Source organism: Cryptotermes secundus, unplaced genomic scaffold (genome assembly GCF_002891405.2).
Source record: "Cryptotermes secundus unplaced genomic scaffold, Csec_1.0 scaffold22, whole genome shotgun sequence".
Taxonomy (NCBI): Eukaryota; Metazoa; Arthropoda; class Insecta; order Blattodea; family Kalotermitidae; genus Cryptotermes; species Cryptotermes secundus.
The window spans coordinates 5,682,753-5,694,839 of record NW_019742961.1 but is presented as its reverse complement, the minus strand read 5'-3'; the positions used below and the strand labels follow the sequence as shown (position 1 = coordinate 5,694,839).

The following is a 12,087-nucleotide window of genomic DNA, read 5'->3' as shown; positions in this document are numbered from 1 at the left end:
ATTACACAGTGGCGGACTGGTCTGTCGCCATAGAAACGTGCTTTGCCTACACGTTCCTTAGCAATGGGTCTACATGTCACAATATTTTCTTCTTCATATCATTAACTCAAAGCTTCGGAGAAGTAGGTTATTTTTCTCAGCGGCTTGTCGCATGACATCCATGCAGGAAATGGTAACCTACATCGACCAACTTTTGTGGTTTTAAATATTTCAAAGAGAAAACAGACTGGATATAAATGCAACTATTACATTTCTTTGCCTGAAATCTATTATTGAAAGAACAATTGCGTTGCCTTCTGCTTCTTTCTGTTATTATCGGATTGTATTATTTTATTTTCTTATTTAGTTTTACTTTAATGTTGTCAGTTACGTAAAGAAAACTCAAAGAGTGAAGCTTACAAAAGTATAATAGTATATTCCTCCGAGACATAGGTTAACTTTAAACGGCCTACATGGCGTTATATCCAAGAAGATAGTACTCTTACTATTAGACCAATTTCACAGAAACTTCAACAAAATCATCACACAATATTTTACGCGATTTTATTTGCGTTGGATATTATATGCTTTCATGCTGACCCAATGAAGCTAAAAGCATGTTTACGAAATAATACAACAATAGGGCACAGCCAAATTTTAATTTTCCTTTTAAGTTTCAGAGTGACTGAGCTATTCCTCTGACGCGATTAGTGTACGTCAGAACCGAATTAGTCAGACCCGCTATTACGTAAGCATAAATTCGCAAAACAGATCTGATTTAAACTACTGGAAGCCGTATCTTACAGAACGACTCTCTTGGTTTTAACGGATCTCAGTGAAATCTAACGTTTGTTTCTGAAACTTTCTAACGTCTGGTGTTTGCCCACTTTTCTCCCTCAACTCCTTTGGAAACAATTCTACTTATTTTTGAGCGAATTGGAAATTTAAATGAGCTTGTGATGAAGGTAGTGGGAAGAAGGAGGTCTGGGTTGAGTTTGTATCCCCCAAAATCCCTCTCCAGCGTCTACTTTTTCTCCCTCAATCCTCAGGCTGTGATCAAACCTCTGAAACATGCTCTACTGGCAGCGAGTCAAATATAAATGAAGAAGGATTAGAAAGGCAAAAAAAGGAGCTCGCAACGAGGAAAATGATATAAAGAGAGAGACAGAAAGGAATTCGTATTATGCAAAAATACAGAAGAAATGTTTGCATGCAGAAGTGGCTCCTTTTGTTTTAGTTGATTCGGTGCCCATAGAAATCTTGATGTTTTTACCTGTCTCCTGAATAGTATGAATACAAAAAAGTCCCTAGATTTCATTAACTTAATTTGCGGAGGAGACGAAAACAGCCTCCAGAACATTTTTATTGTCACATTTGATTTTAGACTGTGACTTCTAATATATCACCTCAAATTTCATACATACGACGTGTGTACATATATATATATATATGTATTCCTACACGAAATAAGAAAACGGAAGGATAATTGGATTGGTCATGTTCTACGCAGAAACTGCCTTCTAAAAGAAGTTATTGAAGGAAAGATAGAGGGGCGATAGAAGTTACAAGAAGACGAGGAAGAAGACGTAAGAAGATGCTGGATGACCTTGGGGACAGAAGATGATACTGTCATTAGAAGGAGAAAGCTCTAGATCGCATCAAGTGGAGGAATTGTTTTGGAAGAGACTGTGGACCTGTCGTCTGACAGATTACTGATGATGATGATATGTATGTATTAAGAGCCTGGAGAGCTCAATCAATGCTTCTATGGGCTGGACGACAGGCTTTTTGTTCCTGGCAGGGTTAAGGTTTTTCTCTTCTCCATAGTTTCCCGTCCTGTTCTGGGTCCCACCCAGCCTCCTATACAATGGGTATCGTGGGATTTCTCTTTGGGGTAGTGCTGCAGGAAGGTTAAGCTGACCACTCACCCCATCTCTTCTAGTATCGAGGTTAAGAATTGTGGAGCTATATCTCCACACATTCACAAGATTCTCTGGCCTGGTGCTTAATTATTTAAGCATATGGAAAACTTTATTTTTACCTTATATGTATTGTCCGGGGTACGCGGTAGCGTAGTGGTTAAGATACTACGCTACAAGCCGGAAGGTCGCGGGTTCAAGTTCTAGGCCCTGGGGTTTACTCAGCCTCTAACAAAAATGAGTACCAGGAATTAATTATATAATTTTCCTGGGGAGTGAAGCGCGGCCGGCGCGAAAGGCTGACAACCTTACCGCCATCTTTGAGCCGAACTCTTAACGTCTCACAACCCTATGGGCCTTCACGGCCTGTTACAGGGACAGCTTTACTTTTTATATGTAATGTTCTCTCATACGTTGATACAACATTCAAGAACGCTTTCACGACTACACAGGTTTCAGTATTTAACCTAGTCGAGTGGAATGATGTCTGAATGATAACATTGAAATGAAAGGAAAGAATATGACAATTAAAGTATGTGTATAAAGGAAATGTATTCATATAATTAAACACAACATTAATGTTGCGTAGATGTAAAGTGAAGGTGAAACTCCACACATTCTTGACACTGACAGGAGGGAAGCATTCACGGGCTATTTTAATGCAAGACATGATTTTGGCTGGATGTAAGCAGGAAAATTAAGAAAAAGCAGCTTGAGACCTAGAAGTAGAAGCGGATATAGGAAATGTATATTTACTAATGCTTACACAGAGACAATTACTAATTAATCGCTGTGAACGTAACTAGCGGTTTTTCTGTAGGAACAGAGAGGCTTAATATTTTCATGATTAATGTTCGTTTAATTTATTGTTCCTTCAGGCGTCACATCGAGTCTCTCCGTCACCCTGGAATAGTGAGTTGTAGGTTTACAGATGACCTTTAGGCGTCGAGGTTAGTGACGCGATGTCTATACCAAGCTCCGTGCACATCACTAAATTGGTTCAAAATATATTATCACGCGTATTGGTGACTTAAAAGACGAGTTTTGGTTAGTAATTGGATTTACTGCTCACTTCATATACAGTCACTCGTAATCAGGATAAATTACAATAACTACAATACATCTTCAGCCGAACACTTCTTCATTGGCTGCGGAGGACTCACTCAATTCTGATCTGCAACTCTCTCTGTTTTCTATTCTAGCCGTCCTGGCTTTCTGGTTATATAGCTTCTGGCCGGGCCTCAAATTAAACACGTATACTGCCTAGCTATGGACGTCTACTGTTGTCGCGTATTGTTGTAGACTTTACATAGCAACGGGCTGATTGCCCAGAATCTGTCTCCACGGGAAGTTGTTTGTCGATACGTTGCGTAGCAGTGGACATATGTGTCACAGTATAGTGTGGAAACATGACATATGGATACAAAGATATGATACCGTACACATTATTTATAAATTGAGAAAATTATTTAATACTTAAATTAGGCCATGGCAGAATTCTTCTATATTCATTCCAGTTCAATATTTAGTATAAGTGAATCACTGGAGCCTAAGTCGTTAAATTGCTAAAGATCAAGTATGCTTCATCAGGTTCAGGGGTTAATTCTGAATATTCGCTTCCCTTGGGCATTTTAACTCTCCTTTTCAAGCTATCAAATATTACACATCTACTTTATGCAAGACATAAGAAATTTTCCCATAAAACAGAACAATAATTATAAGTGCATATCTGAGATTCGTTTCTGGGCATATATTCAGACCCCGGCACCATACTTTTTGTTCAAATTAAAACATCAGTAATTTGAGTCCAACATGCCACTGAGTTCACTCTCACAGTAATGACGTCCACCTCAAAATGTGGTGCACAACAGAATTACAAAATCATTTTAAATTGTGGTTTATGAGTATCCATACATTCTGCCTTCAATTCATTAAACTGACCCAACCGCATCGCAATGTTATATAGAGGTAGGCAGACAGAAATACACGTAGAGGGGAGGAGAGAGAGCCAGACAACAAAATGGCAGCAGGCCTTCATTGGTAGGGGATCCTGCAAACAGAAGGGGGCAGAGGTTCCCACCTCAATCACGTATTTGAATTCATGCCGCCCGCAAATTGGAGGTAGTTTAATTTATATTGTCCCCCCTCATATGCCACTCTGAATTCAACAGTATAAACTAGAACAGGGCGCTGGCCAAGTTAGGTTCATATAAATAAAAAAAATTACAAAGTAATTAATACTGTTACTGTGTGGATTTCTTTGCAATGTTGTAATCCCGTACTCATACGATTCATCATACGTTTATAATTACAATATATAGGCTAATCATATTATTTATATAAACGAATAGTTGTATATATCTTCTTGTCCTAGTTCCACTTTTTGAAGAGGTAAAACCGTAATACCGTACTCTTCAGAGTTATCACTTTAAGAACGTTAATTCAAAGTTCTGTGTATTCAAAACGGTTTACGGTATGCCGATTTTAGTTTTCATCGCAAGAGGAAAATAGAATTCAGCAACTTTCTAATAGCTTTCTGACCATTTCCTCCTTCAAAAATATTTCAGGCATAGCATAATGTCACGTGTTAAGGTTGTGTGCGTGACTTCTAGACGGTAGAAAATAGGGTCGGAGGATTTCTTTGAGTAGACAAGACAGGGACTTAGATTTAACCTGCATCATTATAATTTCAGCCGGTCACGGTAGCCGAGCTGTCTAAGGCATGCATTGTCTTCGCTCGCTTGGAAACCGGGATCGTGGATTCGAATCCCACTCAGGACATGGATGTTTGTGTGCGTTTTTCTGTGTTTGTCTACAGGTAGAGGCCTTGCGACGAGCTGCCAAGGGGGAAAAAAAATTATAATTTCAACTCGCCTCAAGAGTAAAAGTGACTCACTCGTATTTCCATTCAACACTAATTAATGAGCCGGTCACGACAGTCGAGAGGTCTAGGGCATGAATTGTCTTGGCTTGCTCGGAAGCGGGTGTCGTGGGCTCGAATCTTACTCAAAGCATGGATATGTGGTGTGTATACGTGTTTTTCTGTATTTATGTTGTCCTGTGTTTAGGTAGCGGCCTTGAGACGAGCTGAGCACTCATCCAAGGAGTCCTACCGTCTGTGAAACGATTAAAAATAATAAAAGGAAACCTTGACACCCGTATAAGGGTATAAGAGGAACGCATGAAAAAATTAATTAATGAATAATCATGAATATTTTAGAGAAATGTGTTATTGTAAATTTCAATTTAATTCCCAACAGATCAGCATATTAAGAGTTCCTCTTCGTCCTGCGTTGTTCCCAGAGACAATACATGAGGTGAACAAATGCAGACAGTACGCGTATTTTAATACAGGGTCGACAAACAAGTATGAATTAACAGATACGTAGAATATTGTCTGTACATTTTTTCTGCTAGCATTTTACGAACAAACTTTCACGCATTTAATGGAATATATTCGTTCTCTCAGAGGGTAGGATGAATCGGTTTGCGAGGCAGAAATGTTGTGTAGACAATGTCTTTATGCATCGCCCTCACGCAAACTTGCGAGCCAGTCAACCGAGTCAAGTTACGTTGGAGTTACTGAGAATTGTACACAGTTCAACAAATTTGCTCGTTCTTGCACACACTGTTTAGTTTTATTGAGAGAGTAACAAGCTATGAAGGTTGTTTTTCCTGTAGCATATATTATTGTTTACTTTATTGAGTTCAGATTATTGCAAAATAGTTATATGACAATTCCAAACACAGTCTGTAAATACAAATACACTTGGGCGTGATGTACCAATTTTACCCATTAAAATAAACTTTGTACACGGCACTGTATGTATTTGAAAGAAAAAGGTTAACGGGGGTACGCGATAGTGTAGTTGGTTGAGGCAATATGCTACAAGAGGGGAGGTAGCGGGTTCAATTCCCGGCTCCATTGGATTTTTCAATTTACCTAATCCTTCCAGCCGCATTATGGCCCTTGGATCGATTCAGCCTCTGACAGAAATGAGTACCGGGAATCTTCATGCGGGTAAAGGGGGGATGGCGCCTAAGGTTGACAACATTACCGCTATCTGTTAAGAGATTGTTTAGAAAGTGTTGGAACCTCGACGTTTCACAAACTTATGGGACTTCATGGTCTGTTACAGGGATAGCTTTACATTGTATACAATATTAACATTAACGTAGACTTGTCTTCGTTACTCACACACGCATACCCTTCCTGCATGGCTGTTCTTTAACATTTTTTTTTATTTTTGTTTTACAATCTACTCAATATACATAAATAGAGTAATCAGTAAAAGGGACGGGTGTGTGTAATATTGAAGCAGGTATCGTCCTCCGATGATTCTCTGGTGCTTATCTAATGAGATCCTCTGGCCACATTCTATTTAGTCTACTTCCTATTGCTGGTTGGTTGAAGAGGTTTCTTAATAGTTAGTTGTTGTTTTGAGTGGTCCGGTTTTTGTGTTTCTCCGCGTATGTTCTGATGACTTCTGTTACATATGGTATGCTTAGATCATTATGTAAGGTAGCGTTTGATACGTACCAGGGAGCATTAACTAGTTTTCTTAGCGTTCTTTGACATGAAACACACAAGCAGACAAAAATATTAAGAGTCCTAACACCACAGTAATTTACATATTGTTACGTGTATCAGTAACTAAGGACGGGGTTTGGATTCGTTAATTTATTTATTGGATCTTCATTAGTCGTAACTATAGTTATAACACTCTAAGGATTATTTTAATTATAATATTCAAATAACATCTTCACTATCCGTTTCCTGGAGACGAATTAATAATACAGGATCTAGAAGAGTCTCATTGAATTACACACTCCAGATATTACACATAAAGTCTTCTCTTCACAGCCATACTCTTGCAACAAACTCTTCCTTCAGAGCTTACCGTGCAGAACTGAACTCTCAATTCAATTCTCATAGACTACCTTCTCGGTTATTCCGGAGCCTCTTATAATTCTTCGTCAAGGACCCCAGAGAAAACACATGTCACGTGTCAGACTTCGAGTAAATTTGTTCGTTACCAGCACTGGGTGTGGCACGGATGACACAGAAAAAACAACCTCATCTATTGTTGCGAGTTGGACTGTATTTACGGACCCAATGAGTTGATCAAATCCGTTACAATATTATGGAACCACCCAACTCCATACATCACAGCACTTTCCAGCACAATTCATTCACAAGATTTCGCCAGTGGGTCCTACCCTGAGCCATATGAATCCAGTCCATAGCTTCACATGAGTGCATTTCCGCCTACTTTTCCAAGTTATTTCTTTGCTTAAGTTTTCCAATCAAATGAGTTTGCATTTCAAATTCCTTCCAGGTGTACTATATACCCCTCCAAACTTGCTCCCTTTGTTGTCGTAATTCTAATATTGTCACGTGTATGGGTGACTAAAAACGGGGTTCATATTAGTAATTGGATTTATTGGATACTTAGAGGTCATAACTACAAATAATTATAACACAGTTACTGATTTTCACACTACAAAGCACTCTACGCTGCTCTCTTCAGTATATCTCTACTAGTGCCTACGGATTTAAAACACAGGAAAAATAAAAGACTCACAAAATCGCTCAATCCCGATATCACTGTGCTATAGCACACAAAAAGTTTTCAAATCACATTTTAAATTTTCACATCCTGTCTTCCTTTACTCTTCTGTACTTCTTGAGCTTACTGTTTGCTTGATTGTTCGCGTGCTTCTGCCACTACTACTACTCGTAACTCATAACTGCTCTGAACCCTCTTGATTCTTATTTATACAGCAGCGGATCGGACACATATCACAGGAACCACATATCACGTGATCGCTATCCAGCCAATCTATTTGCGCGTCCATCGGATCTACAGAAAACACAGTTTCATTTACTGTTGCGTGTTGGTCCCTGCTATTATACGATTATAGGATGAACATTATGAAACTTCTGATGTGTAACGTCATGTAACAAGGTAAAAGCTAAATTTCTCTCTATTCTTAACTGAGTAAGCACTACACCATGAAGACATATGAGGAAGTGATGTATAGATCCACTTTTTCTTGATCTTGGCACTAATTGGAGGTGAGTAGTCAGCTTCACTCCCCGGTAGCTTTACCCCTGGGAGAAAGCCCCCGGTACCCATTGGATAGAAGGTTGAGTGGACTCCAGAGCCGGTCTGGACAACGTGGAGAAGAGAGAATTCTAAACCCTACAGGGCCTCGAACTCCGACCCCTCGGTCATCCAGCCCGCAGCCAGTCGCTATACCGACTGAGCTATCCCGGCTCCCTATTATTATTATTATTATTATTATTATTAGATGGGGTGGGTTTCCCCATGCACTTAGACCAGTTATTGGTCCAGTGTGCGTCCCCCTTTAATTTCTACTGTCGCCATACCCTACCGGTACTGGTGCGTGCTATCAGCCCCGTTCAGCCAACGAGGTCGGCCCTCGGTACCTGATATTTCCCCCATCTACCAGAGGCACTGGAAACTACTTGGGACCTAGAGACATGGGGATCTTTTATGCGCCGTAAATCTACGACACGGGACCCACGGCTTAAACTCCCTCCCGGAGGACTTGTTCCCTGAATTTTTCCGCCCTTTAAAAATTCCACGACCTCCGCCGGGTTTGAACCCGCGTACCTTGAGTCATGAGGTGAGGCCGCTTATCCCGTCTCCCTAACACCATGTAGTAGGGAGGATATTTACAGACGTTTCGGAGGATCGTGCTGGTTTTGTTGAAAGGAAGTTGAAATTAGTCCGATCTTCCGGCACGCCGTAAATGTTTACAATACTACACGGTGTCATATCTCAGAAGAGAGTAATTTTCACAGCCACCGCCATGAGGAATTCGAATCTGGTACATGAAGCTTCTCATTAAGCAGTCGTTACACTCTCCTGTCACTTTCTGGAACACAACAACACGCACGCCGGAAAGGAGCTGATATAAATCGTAGCCGCTCTCTCGGTACACAACTGTGCAAGTCGGAACATATCCATGTATATACACGTACATCCTGCGCTGCGTGGTCGTTCTCTCTCTCTGCACTGATAGCAGTTGGTGATCACGCCACAAGAACCGGCAACATAAATAATACGGTAATCCAGTAGCAGGAAGGAAAATGAAGATACGAAAAGTAGTCGGCGGTAAACAAGTAAAGACTGGCTCCTAGAGAAATAGGAATTGACGATGTGAATTGAATTCATACGACTCAGGACAGTGTCGAATGGCGGGTTCTTGTGAACATGAATGGGTTCCACAGCAGGAATAGAATTTCTCAGCCAACTGTGCTAACAATCTCATACGGGGCTCTTACGGCGACGAATTTCGAGTTTGACAGCTAGCAATCTGTTAGATTTTTACCGACGTTTCGGAGGACCGTGAACCTTTATCATCAGAATGTCTAAACCTTTCAAGGACATCGGAGTCTTACAACGTTAGATTTTTACCGACGTTTCGGAGGACCGTGAACCTATATCATCAGAATGTTTGTCTAAACCTTTAAAAGGCTTCGGAGTCTTGATGTGTTAGATTTTTACCGACGTTTCGGAGGACCGTGGACCTTTATCATCAGAATGTCTAAATCTTTCAAGGACATCGGAGTCTTACAACGTTAGATTTTTACCGACGTTTCGGAGGACCGTGAACCTATATCATCAGAATGTTTGTCTAAACCTTTCAAGGGCATTGTAGTCTTGAAATGTTTTATTTTTACCGACGTTTCGGAGGACCGTGAACCTCTATCACAAGAATGTTAGTCTAAACCTTTCAAGGGCATCGGAGTCTGTCACATTTTCCTGCTTACTACTCTCTCTTCTACCCCCCCCCCCTTTCCACTATGCCTCAGACATTGTCTCCTTCCATTCTCTTTCCCGTTGAGGAGACCCTTTAGGACCGCTGCTTTACTACCGCGTCCCTTCTGACGTCCACATACCGTCCACTGGTCACTCAAAGCCACCATTTCCCCCACTGTTGTACCCTGGAAGAGCGTTACTTTCAAGGGCCTCAGTACTTGCCCCTCTCCGCACTCAGGACTCCTGTCGCAGACTTCTCCCTCCCTATGTCAGTGTCATTTCCTTCTACGTTCGGCTTATTGTTCTGCCCTGAAGATGGAGGTTCCTCCGAAACGTGGGTAAACATCTACTAAACTACACGGCGTCAGAAGACATTAATCTTCTTAGCTACTATAGATATCTCAAGGAACGATATGTTTCATGACCTTATTTAATATTTATCACGTTATTTGTATACAGTAAATCATCAAAATTAGGGACTCCCCCTTATACTCATAATTTGGAATTCTATTTATGCACATATTTAATTTACGCACTACGGAGATTATTAATTATTATTAAATTATACAATTTAACACGTATTTTTGGGTTAGGCAAACACATAAATATTCACATAGTACCAAATATATAGTGGAAATAAAAATTTCCGCTTTCAAAACTTTCAACACAAACGGGAGTTTGCACAGTTATTCTTTACAATTCGGAATCTCCACTGACTCTGGCTACCCCTCCCCCTCTAATCCCGTATTAGCTACGGTTTACTGTGTTCTTGCACCAGAGAATCATAACATCATGAAAATTAGCTCTTACATTTTCTCAGATCTGAAATCGCCATGGAATAGCTGCCTTTACACAAGGCGACTGTTTTCGAGTGAAGTTACTGTACGTTCCCTGTCATCGGCTACTTGCCAATGATGAAGATTAATGGTGCGGACGGGTCCACGTTGAGCAAGCCTCATTTCTCTCGAATGGGCCACAACGCCAACAATAGGCTTCCGAAAATAGAAGTGTGGAAGCTGATATCGAATCCACATTTCCAGAATAGTAAGGTGTCAACCTATCAATTTCCCACGTGATACTGTCAAAACATTCTGTCGAGTGTAATCATGAATATGCTGGTTATGATGAAACCGATAGTGTGTACCAATATACGAGTATGTATCGAACATATGGTAATTGAGGATCACATCTCTAACAACAGCCAAACAAAATTCAGAACGCTGTGGACATAAATTAATTCAATATTTCGTGTGAGGTCCATGCTGATTCATAAGGCAGATCGAGGTCTATATCGAAACATACTGCAAGTCGACTTGTTTTATGAGATTTATTCTAATACGTGCCGGTCACGGTAGCCGAGCGGTCTAAGGCATGCACTGTTTTCGCTCGCTCGGAAGCCGGAATCGTGGGTTCGAATCCCACTCAGGGCATGGATGTTTGTGTGCGTTTTTCTGTGCTTGTCTACAGGTAGAGGCCTTGCGACGAGCTGATCACCCGCCCAAGGAGTCCTACCGAATGTGTAAGATCTAGAAAAACCGAAGTGAACGCAGTTCATGGAGGTAGGCCTAGGCCCACTGGGGCTGTAGCGCCAAGGGAAAAATGCTAATACGTAGTCGGTCACAGTAGCCCCGAGATCTAAGGCGTGAACTGGCTTCGGTCGCTTGGAAGCTGGGAAAGTGGATTCGAATCCCACTCAGGGCATAGATGTTTGGTGTGCATATACGTTTATATTGTGTCTGTGTTGTCCTGTGTTTAGGTAGCGGTTTTTGGAGGGCTGATCACTCGTCCAAGGAGCCCTATCGTCTGTGAAAGGAAGTTATTACGGTACTGAGAAAGTGGTCTCGGCCCTGAATAGGCTGGAAGGGCCATTGAAAAAATTCTGAAACGTAAGGCAAATGGATACTTCCAATGAGGTCTATATAGAAACATACTGCAAGTTGACATGTTTTATGATACGTAAAGAAAGCTGGTACTACCCATAAGGTCTGTGTTTCTACGTAAAGAAGACCGATAATTTTCATGATGTCTGTCCTAATAAGGTAAATTGATAATTCCCACGAGTCCTATATTGTTCCATTAATATCGTAGGACAAATTCAGTCAAGGTAACCCGTCCCCTAGGCGTTATTGGAACTTGAAACTTAAAGAAAACAAAGAGTTTTAAACACTGGACTGGAAATTTCGGGTCATGCTGCATATCCTGGATAAGATTCGAACCAAAAACTTACAGAATGCGAAACAGAATTTTCAGTATGGGAGGGCTCCTTTTTGGGCCGTGGCTGCATGCCAAGGCTCTGGATCTAGACAATCTGTTGAAGAATATTATCTCATCGGATGTGACCCGTGTAGTCTGGTAGAAGTACAGAGTCTATTCAGAGGAAATTATTCCTTCATCTC

General features: G+C 40.9%; 1 protein-coding gene across 3 annotated transcripts in view; it reads right to left on the bottom strand.

Moving 5' to 3' along the window:
* LOC111873411 overlaps nucleotides 1-12,087 on the bottom strand; it is a 650,279-nt gene that overhangs the window by 48,668 nt on the left and 589,524 nt on the right. The window lies entirely within an intron of this gene.